The sequence below is a fragment of the Giraffa tippelskirchi genome, chromosome 2, assembly GCF_054371585.1.
Source record: "Giraffa tippelskirchi isolate mGirTip1 chromosome 2, T2T-mGirTip1v1.2.pri, whole genome shotgun sequence".
In the NCBI taxonomy this organism is placed as follows: Eukaryota; Metazoa; Chordata; class Mammalia; order Artiodactyla; family Giraffidae; genus Giraffa; species Giraffa tippelskirchi.
In genome coordinates, this window is record NC_137276.1 from 7181652 (window position 1) to 7192972 (window position 11321).

At 43.7% G+C, this 11321-nt stretch overlaps 1 long non-coding RNA gene across 1 annotated transcript; it reads left to right on the forward strand.

Moving 5' to 3' along the window:
* Window positions 1-396: 396 nt before the first annotated feature.
* LOC145523448 (uncharacterized) lies at window positions 397-10938 on the forward strand. Its single transcript, XR_014066564.1, has 3 exons — window positions 397-535; window positions 965-1188; window positions 10648-10938. It is a non-coding gene; the product is annotated as an uncharacterized LOC145523448 (long non-coding RNA).
* Window positions 10939-11321: the final 383 nt, after the last annotated feature.

Sequence of the window (11321 nt, forward strand, 5' to 3'; positions counted from 1 at the left end):
AGATCTAGCGTCATCAGAACATTTCTGGAAGAACTATCTGGTATCCAGATCAGGTTGCTCTCCACAGTGCAGCTGGTGGGCCCAGAAAAAAGAGCTTAGACACAAAGGGCTCAGTGTGGCCTCCCCAGCACCCCATAATCCCATCCGCCCTGAGGATCAGCCACTCCCCAGGAAGTCTAGAGGAATGGAGTCCAGGTCCCAGCACAAAGCCCTTTTCCCTGTCCTAATGTCAGAGGAAACTCCCAAATGCTTCCACCCCCAGGAAGTTTGCTTCCCCTGTCCCCACACATCCTCTCAGCCAAGTCTGGGTGGAGACCCCAAGGTTGCCACCTGGTCGCTAGGCCACAGCAAGGCTGCCGACAATCCTTCTTTGTGTGAGTGATGGAGACAGCCTCCATTGTGAACTCTCTGAGGGTGGGGCACGTGCCCTTTACATTGGCACCAACCAAACACAGGGTCTGGCAAGTTGTAGATGCCCAGTCAGTATTTTTAAAGTGAATGAAGCCACGAGAAGGACAGTTGGATGGATGCATGGGTGGGTGAATAGATGGCTAGGTGGGTAGACGGCTGGATGGGTGGATAACTGTTCATGTGGATGGATAGATGGGTGAGTGAGTGGATGAGTGAATGGTTGTTTGGGTGGATGAGTAGATAGATGGTCAGATAGATGGAGGGATGAATGGCTAGATGACTGGATGGGTAGGTAAGTGGATAAACGAGTGGTTGGATTTATGGGCAGATAGATAGATGGAGAGACGGGTAAGGTAAATGAATGGGTGATTGGATAGATGGGTTGATGGATGGATGGATGGGTGGGGGTGATTTGAAAGACTCCTCGGGATGCACAGTTTTCAAGGAAGCCACAATATTTTTTTTGTTTACCACAACCTCTGTAAAGTAAGCAGTGAGCCACCTCAAAGACCCCTTGGCACTGACCGATCTATTGTGTTGCTTACTTCCGCAGGACTTATGCTGGTCACCTTGATTCTGAAGGATTCTCAGCATGGCTGGGGCCCTGTGCACTGAGCACAACAGTGACCTCACTCAACAAGCACAACAGCCAGCACAACAGACCTCACCCAGCAAGTGCCTCACCCAGGACACACCCTGCTGACAGAAGCTACTGCGTGGAGGAAGACGGGTTGAGATGTATTTGTTGGATGAACAATGGAACCTGTCCAGCAAAATGTAAGTATCATCTCTATTTCTGCCATCCAGAAACAGAGCCACAGTTACCCATTTCATGTATATTTTTCCATTACTTTTAATTAGCACATGTGTATTTCAGTACAAAAAGGATCACACTGTGATATACTGCTTTATAATCAGCTTATTTCATATAAGGAAATATTTTGAATAATTTCCATTTTATTCAATAGCCTTCAAAAACATAAGATGCCATTACATGAGTGTAGCATAATTTATTTAACCAGCCTCCTTTTGTTGTTTCCAATTGTTCATTATTATAAGCTCTGCTGTGATGGACAACCTTACAACTCCGTTCTTATAAACAGCCAGGATTAGTTCCTTAGAAGAAATCCTTATTTGTAGAATTGTTCCATCAAAGACTATGCGGAATCACAAGGCTTTTCTTGAGTGTTGCCAGATTGTCCTCTAGAAAGATTGTGCTAATTCGCATGCCTCCTGGCAGAGTAACAGAATCCACATGTCGGCACACTCACCTGCCCTGGTTTTAAAAACAAACATAGAAACAAGTTGCGATGCTCTCAAATATGTCTGCATAACTGATGCGTGAAGGCAGACCGAAGCCCAGGTAGTAGAGGCAGCTCTTGGGAGAATGTGGGATAGTCAGCCTCCACCCATCTCTTATTTGTGATAAATGATCGTCATCATAAAAGTAGTCATTTTCACATTAAGGAAAACTGTGGACATGGAAAGAATTGCAGTGTGGGTATTTACCTAGAGTTTCCCTTCCAGGGACAACCAGTGGAACATTTCAGAGCATTTCGTTCCAGGATTTTATTTTTTGGGATGGATTATTTCTTTTTTATGGTTGTGATAATACAGTGATATGGCAGGGTGTCCTGTTTTCTTTTTATTTACCAACGTTTTATAAGCACTTTTCTGTCTTATTACAAACTCCCAGTAAGTCAATTTTAACAAATGTGTAACATTCCTTCAAGTGAATGAGACGGCTTACCCTTTCCCTGTCGGATACCTTAGTTACATTCAAGGTTATTAACAACCACATGGCACAAACGTTGGCACTTGTCCATATGTATTCTCTTTTTTTTTTTTAAATAAATTTATTTATTTTAGTTGGGGGCTAATTACTTTACAATATTGTAGTGGTTTTTGCCATACATTGACATGAATCAGCCATGGGTTTACATGTGTTCCCCATCCTGAACCCCCCTCCCACCTCCCTCCCCATCCCATCCCTCTGGGTCATCCCATTGCCCCAGCCCTGAGCGTTTGTCTCATGCATCGAATCTGGAATGGTGTTCTGTTTCACATATGGTAATATACATGTTTCAATGCTATTCTCTCAGAACGTCCCACCCTCACCTTCTCCCTCAGAGTCCATAAGACTGTTCTATGCATCTGTGTCTCTTATTCTGTCTCGCATATAGAGTTATTGTTAACATCTTTCAAATTCCATATATATGCTTTAGTATACTGTATTGGTGTTTTTCTTTCTGGCTTACTTCACTCTGTATAATGGGCTCCAGTTTCATCCATCTCAATAGAACTGATTCAAATGTATTCTTTTTAATGACTGAGTAATATTCCATTGTGTATATGTACCACAGCTTCCTTATCCATTCGTCTGCTGATGGACATCTAGGTTGCTTCCATGTCCTGGCTATTGTAAACAGTGCTGCGATGAACATTGGGTTACATGCGTCTCTTTCAATTCTGGTTTCCTTGGTGTGTATGCCCAGCAGTGGGATTGCTGGGTCATATGGCAGTTCTATTCCCAGTTTTTTAAGGAATCTCCACACTGTTCTCCATAGTGGCTGTACTAGTTTGCATTCCCACCAACAGTGTAAGAGGGTTCCCTTTTCTCCACACCCTCTCCAGCATTTATTGCTTGTAGACTTTTGGATAGCAGCCATTCTGACTGGTGTGAAATGGTACCTCATTGTGGTTTTGATTTGCATTTCTCTAATAATGAGTGATGTTGAGCATCTTTTCATGTGTTTGTTAGCCATCTGTATGTCTTCTTTGGAGAAATGTCTGTTTAGTGCTTTGGCCCATGTAGTCTCTTTTTTTAACTTTTATTTTATATTAGAGTATAGTTGGTTAACAATGTTGGGTTAGTTTCAGATGTACAACAAACTGACTCAGTCATGAACATACATGTATCTGTTCTTTTTTCAAATTCTTTTCCCAGATGGTTTGTTATACAATATTGAGCAGAGTTCCCTGTGCTGTACAGCAGATCCTTATCCATTTTGGTTATCCACTTAACCAAATGGATATCTATTTTATCCACTGGTTATCCATTTTAAATATAGCAGTGTGTGCGTGTCAGTTCCAAACACCTTACTTTAAACACATATGATGATAACTGAGGAATTTAGTTTGAAGAAAGGCCACATTTAGAGATGCTGACCTCCTTTGCAAACAATCAAGTGAGGGGACAAATGGGTCATCCACCACACCAGTGGATGCAATCTTGAGAGTTTTCCAGCAGGATCTTGACAAAAATCACAGGGCCCAGAGCCACAAGCCAACAGGTAAGAGTATCCATCGGGCACTCCCACCTGGGGTCCCTGGAGCATCCCTGTCTCCGCGCACCGGGGCTGGGTTTTCATGAACCCCTGTGATTGCTATGGATGCGATTATAGGATAAACAAACACTCCATCTGCTTTGTAGCAATTCCACATTTTGCTTCTTAATTTCTTTGGCACCTTTGACTTTCTGGATAACCAGCATTGTACTTTTGATGGTGATCACGGGGTCCAGGTGCCCAACCCTGTTTTGCAGCCTCTATCTCCTCTACAAGTGTGCTAATGGGTGGGCAAAAATACTTAAGGAAGTAGGAATTGTTATGAAAAGTTGTCCCTACCCACTCAGCGTTGTTCTCAATGTGAAAATTTTTTGATGCATGGACTGAAGAATGTAAGATAAATACAAACAACTAATAGACATGAGAAAAATTGGCCAGTCTCACCAATAATCAAAACAAAGGAAAATAAAACAGTAATGCCTTTATGTCTCACATAAAATTAACAAATACTAAAAATGTATATTGTGTGGTGAAATAGATACTTTTCTTAGACTGGATGTAAGCTAGTTTAACCTTTCTTTTTCTCAAGTATTTTTACTGCTTTATCAACAACTACTTAGATATAAATTAATCCAATAGCCATTCATACAAAAACCGAATTGCAGTCATAGAGCTCACTGTGTCCTGGAAGGGCGATATTCTCATCGCTATGGGAAGGCTCCCAAGAAGTGATAAGATGAACAAGTTTCTGGGTCATTGTCTGCCTACAGCTTCCCTGAGAATTCCTAAGAGCCCCTTTGGGGATGTCAGTGAGAGAGTCCATGAGTAACTCATGCCAGGGGGTCTCACCCCCAGCCAGGGTATTAGGAAGGGTGTGGGTGTGGACACGTATTGGGGACCCAGCAGGAACATGTCTGGGGGAGTGGGCTGCTCTATTTTTCTCATCATGACTCACCCCTATCATCAAGAAGAGGTCAAAGCAGGACTCTTCTGTGAAATGCAATGACTATTCTGAGCTGATGCAAGAAGCAGAGATGGCCCAAGACACCAAACACAGGAAAGGTCCATCAGGCATCAGCAGATTTTCAAGGATGGGAACCAACAAATATAGGCTATGCATACAACGGAGTATTATTCAGCCATTAAAAAAGAATGAAGTCCATATACTATGACGTGATGAAACTTCTAATGAGACGCTAAATGAAACAAGCCAGACACAGAAGGACAAATGTATGAATCCACTTATATGAGGTACCTAGAAGAGTCAAATTCATAGACAGAAAATAGAATGGAGGTTGCCAGGGGAGAGAATTGGGGGTGGGGGGTAGTTGCTTAATGAGGGCTTCCCTAGTGGCTAAGCAGTAAAGAATCTGCCTAAAATGCAGGAGACACAGGAGATGTGGATTCGATCTCCGGGCTGGGAAGATCCCCCCTGGTGGAGGGCACAGCTACCCACTCTAGTACTCTTGCCTGAAAAATCCCATGGACAGAGGAGCCTGGTGGGCTGCAGTCCATGGGGACACAACTGAGCACAAGCGTGAGAATACAAGAGAATTGTTTAAAGGGCACAGATTTTCTGTTTGGAGTGATGACAAATTTTGGAAACAGATAGTAAAGTGAGGGTTGCACCACATCCTGAATGTAATCAATGTCGCTGAATTGTACACTTAAAAATGGTTAAAATGACAAATTTTGTGTTATATAAATTTTGCCACAATTTTTAAAATAGTTTTAGTGCAAAAAATAAAAAGATAGTGAAAGAGCAGAAGGCATCCTTGTGGTGACATCTCTGCACCTTTGTCTCAGCTCACATGCTTTGCTCTGTTGCCTCCATGTCTGACCCTCAGCTGGAGCCAGAGCTCATCCTTCTCCATCACTGGGGAGCCCTTTCGCCTTGCATGTTGGTGCTTCTCCAGTTTCTTGCCTCCCAATCTTCCCTATGTCAACTTGGTCATTTTGGTAAAATATAAACTGCAACAGCTTCCTGAGAAAGGGGTGTATGGGATGTAAAGTTTTTAAGATTTTGCAACTCTGAAAATGTTTACTCTACTCTCAGATTTGATTGATAGGCTGAGTAGGAGTGGGGGTTGGAAATCATTTTCTTGCCATCTTTTTTGAAGGCTTTGCTCATTATGTTGTAGCTTCCAGATTGCTTCCAGGCTGAGAAGTCTAAAGCCAGTTTGACACCTGTCCCTGTGAATGTGATTTGTTTTCTTGTAGTGGGTTTATTTTATTTCTTGTCTCTGTGACAGCTCATAGCCTGTTTGTCCTCAATGCCTTGAAATTTTGTGTTGTGGTTCTCTTTTGATTCACAGTAATTTCATGAGTTCTTTCAATCTGAAACCTATGTCCTTTTGTTTGGGAAATTTTTCTTGAATTAGTTCACATGTTATTTTCTCCTATTTTCTGTCTTCCCACTCTCTGAACTGGTCTACTCATCTTCTTTTCAATTTTTCAACCATTAGTCTTTTTGCTTTATTTTTGTAAGATTCCTCGACTTTATCTTCCAGTACTTATTTATTTCCAGAAGACTTTTAATCTCCAAGCAATTTTGTTTACTGATTAGCTTTTAATTATTGATTTGTGGAAGCTCTTTGTACAATCTGGATTGAAGTCCTTTGTGTAATGTATGAATTGCAAATATCTAGTCTCACTCTGTGACTTACCTTTTCATTCTCTAACTGGTATCTTTTGAAGAGCAGAAATTCTAAATTTTAATGAACTCCAATTAATATTTTATTTTATAATTAGTGATTTTTTGTATCCTTTTTAAGAAACTTTTGCCTACCTCAAGGTCATGACAATATTCTCCTGTTTTGTTTGGGGAGTTTTATCATTGTACCTTTTGCATTTGGGTTTAAGGTTCATCCCAGTTTGGTTTTTTGTGTGTGGTGTGAGGTAGGGGTTAATGTGTCTGATAGTTTGCTTTGGCCTCTTTCTTTAGATGTCTGGTAGCCCTTAGGGGCTTCCCAAGTTTGCAGTGGTAAAAGAACCCTATATGCGAGACAGAATAAGAGACACAGACGCATGGAACAATTTTATGGACTCTGAGGGAGAAGGTGAGGGTGGGACGTTCTGGGAGAATGGCATTGAGACATGTGTATTGTCATATGTGAAACAGAGCACCATTCCATGTTCGATGCATGTGACAAGGGCTCAGGGCCGGGGCAATGGGATGATCCAGAAGGATGGGATGGGGAGGGAGGTGGGTGGGGGGTCCGGGAAGGGGAACACATGTAAACCCATGGCTGATTCATGTCAATGTATGGCAAAAACTATTACAATATTGTAAAGTAATTAGCCCCCAACTAAAATAAATAAATTTATTTAAAAAAAAAAAAAAAAAAAAAGAATCTATCTGCTAACGCAGGAGATGCAGGAGACAGGGATTTGATCCCTAGGTAGGGAAGATCCCCTGAAGAAGATCATGGCAACCCATCCCAATATTCTTGCCTGAAAAATCCCATGGACAGAGGAGCCTGGCAGGCTACAGTCCATGGGGTCGCAAAGAGTCAGACATGACTATGTGACTGAGCATGCAGGCAATCCTTAGTTGCCTTCAGATGCTTAAACATGAGGAACTAAAAAATCAGTTTAGAAACTCTGACATTCCGCACAGGTAGGGAAAGTCAAACATGAACTTCCCTATAGGTTCATCTAGGATATCCATGCATTAGTATCGTTACAGTCTTTCCTCTTGTGCTAACAAGCTCCCTAAAGAAGATTCCTTCAGTCTCCATCCTGGAGATATCAGCCTGGCTGTCAGTGTTCCAGGGGTCAAGGGAGGTGAGATCTGGGAGTCCCAGGAGCCACCCCTCACAGGTTCACATACCCCATCAGGTGTCATAAGCACCCCTATCCTTACTGAGTCTGATGGCCCAACGCAGAGTTGCTCGGTTTTACCTTCTGCAGAGAATAATGTCCAAACTTATGCAAGGGTTAGAGGTGAAGGGATTCACTGTGCACCCAGCCAACAGAGTAAGAGGGTAGATCTAGGGATCTGACAGCTTCTGGAACAACTCACAGCTTCCCAGAGACTCAGTGATGCCCCGACTCCTGCATGTTTTGAGGACTTGGCTGCGTACATCAAGTTGGTTTTCTGTTTTTTCCACAACCGGCTGTGGAGGCAGTCTTCTCAAATCTGCTAAAGCAGTTACCACTCGTCCATCTGTTTCCCAGATTCCCAGATGGTACTGCTGTTCTCCTTTCATGTTCTTGCAAGTTTTTGCCTTTTTAAAAAAGTCCCCTTTCTGTAGTTGGGGAGAGGGGGCAAAATTAGTGTGTTCAGTCTGCCATCTTTACCTAGAAGTTGGTGTACATTTTTTTTTTAAGAAAGCAATTAATGATATAGATCTAAGGTTAGAAAGATTCATACCCTATAATTCCACATCTAGACTTCTAGGAATTTATACTAAAGAAATCACCAGAAATATGGGCAAAAATTTCATCTCAATGTTCGTTGCAGTGTTATTTATAAGGCAAAAAAACTGAAAACAACTTAAATGCTCCACAATAGAGAAATGGCTTTGAAAATGATGGTACATCCATATGAGGAAATATTAAACATCATTAAAAATAATATGTATGAAGAATAATTAATAACAAGGGACATGTTCATGGCACATTCAGTAAGGGATAAAAGTGTGTAAAACTGTACGTGCAATTTCATCCCAATTTTGGAACAAGAGGGATAGAAAGAGAGAAATGACTAGGAGGAGGAGAGCGAGAGAAGGGGAAATGTGGAGAAGGAGACTGTGCAGGAACACCAAGAATTTGGATAATTTTTAGCTATTTTATTCATTTATTACAACAATCAGAAAAGCATAATTGCTTTAAAATTAAAAAGAGGGTCTTGCCTTGTTCCAGTTAGCTTGTCATTTCTTCCTAAACTTGCAATTTGCTTGCATGCCTCCACATCACGACTCATGAAGTCCCTGACTCCTTTTCTGGCAAACTCCTACATACCTCTCAGTGCCCAGCTCTAGCATCATCCTCTCTTAGATTCCTGTCCACCACACTCTGGCTTGGGAGTCCATTCTCTAATTCCTAAGCCCCATGTGCACATCTTTACTAGAAAGCTTCCCACACTATTATAACCAATGGTTTTGTTTTTTATGAATTTCTGGAGGGAGAAGCATTGTCCCATTTACCTTACATCCTCAGCCCTAGTTTTGGTGCCAAGTAAAAAACTGAGCTTCACTAAGGGCCCTCAGGTGTGTTTGAAAGGAACAGAGTTGATGGGATGGAGCAGAGGAATGAATAATATTTTCATGGACTATCACTAGGGGCTTGGTTGTGTGCTAATCTGTGCTCTCCTAGTTTTCCATGACTATGAAAAGTCCAAACTGTTGGGCATATAAGGCGAAGCTCAAGATATTTGTGTTCATCAGGTGATACTACCCAAATTACAGTGACCAAGTTAAAGAGGAAGTCATTTGCAAACATCTGTAGACTGGCCCTATCAACCAATCTCAGAGAGAAATGGCAAACCCCACAGGCCACAGCTGCCATTGACAAGAGTAGCTAGCAGCACAGGGCTCTGTAATAGTTGTCATTATTTAACATCATTCCACAAGGAACCATTAGAGGAACAAGGCTTGAAATTAGAGTCAAATGATTCCCTTTTCTCTTCAATCTACACATACAAGACCCCAGCAGCACAGCAAGAGGGGTGGGAAAGCTGTGCTTGGTTATACTGTAATTATTTCTAACTCTATCCCCAACCCCAAAATACCATCTCATCACATGGCTTGTCACTTTTGCATGGCTCAGTCTATCAGCACGTGTCATATTTTCCCAGCTTTTATTGCAGTAGTCCTGGTAGAGTAATAGCTTATGCTAGAAGAATTTTTGTTTTTAAATCTACCAAAATGTTGTCCTGCGTTTATTGCTGCAAAGCCTTGGGAATGGTTGTCTCCTGTTTGACATGGGTCTACTGCAGCTAGGAGTGAGCGATCTGCAGGGTAGGGGCACTGGGACACCCTGGCTAGGCCACCAGCCCATGTGAGGCACATGGATACTTCAGGGGTCACCAGGGCAAAGGACAACCTGTCTTTGTTGACAATACCCCAGGGGCCAAGTGAGGACCACAGCCTCGTCAACCAAGTGTCCAGCTCTGGGCCCCCCATTACTTCCCCTTTCTGACAACATTCCTGTCTCCTCGTGGGAGCTCACATCATCAGTGGGACTGTAGACAAGTCCCTCCCCAAACCTAGGGGCAGACCTGTGACTCATACGAGGCTGAGACTGGGCCCTTGCTGAGTCCAAGACTTGAGCAGGTAGACCAGCTGTCCAGGAATGATGGCAACCCCAGCCTTCCCACCATGAAGCTCTTTCTACTGTTCTGCTTCCCTCCTCCCTCCCCACCCCCATAAAGCTTCCTTGGTTTCTGCCTATTTCTGAGCCAGGTCTCCAGTCTTCACATTGATTCCAAATACTTTTACAATAAGTTCCCTTTTGCTTAGGTGCAGAGTCAGTTTCTGTTGCCTATTCCCTGAGCACCCTGGCCAATTCATTTGTTCCTCTCCTTTACTCCTGGGGTCCTCAGAGGCAGCTGAGAAATCCTGAACCTGGGAACAGCCGTAATGAAGCCTTTTTCTCCTGCATCGGAATGGCATTCCCTCGATGAGCACCCCTCCTCAGGACCCCCTCCAGGCCCCCAATCTTTCCAAACTTGCTTCCCCTCCCCATCTCATCAGTACCCGTGATCTCTGCTGGCTGCCAGACACTCTGTTTGGCCAGCCAGTCTCACTCAGGCTGCTTCCATTGGTAGAATGACCACTCCCATGCTGTGGGACCACCTGCCCCACAGCACTGTTCGCTTGGACCCCAGAGGGAAACAACTGTGCCCCTTGCTCCCCAGCACTCCCCATACCCCTTTCAGGGTACTTAGCACACTCGACCTTCTGTTACAGCCACATCCTCAGACATCCCTTAAATTTCCCGACAGGAGTGATGTGTCAGCGGACTGTCGGAGAAGCTGCTGCCTGCCAGGGTGGCCAGTGTGCAGCAATCTGACCATACATATAGATAGACTCAGCGGGGCACCGACAAAGTCCTGGAAGCAGAAGCCAGGCCTGCCTGCCCTCGTCACAGGATCCTTTCCGTAAGAACGTGTACTCGTCTTGCTCACCGTCTCTTGCAGACCTGGTCTCTGTTTTCCATTAAATGTCAAGTCCAATGGTCCCTCTTGATCAGAAAGTGTAGGCTTTCCCTGCCATTAAAAACATCTTATTAAAAAGATGGACAGATTCTATAATAGAGAGTTGAAATGGGGTTTAGTTTCCGTCTGCATCTGGGAGATAGGACCGCTTCCTGCAGAGTCAATCTCAAAGGGCTGGGCCGAGCTTTCATCCTCCTCCGTCCCCCACGAGTGCACACACACACTTCCGTGTACATGTATGAACACGCGCTCAGGCACACACACACAGCCAGCACCCAGCTGCACCCCAGCAGGACGCTGCTCCTCCCACATGCCCTCACTCCCCTGCCCTCGGCCACTGCTTCCACTCCGTCCAAACCACCCCCTTCTCTCTCCACCTGGCAACATTCTTTTGGTCTCTCACAGCCCCCTGTTAAAACCCACCACTGCTCAGAAGCCTTCCCACCCTAGTCTAAGAGGAT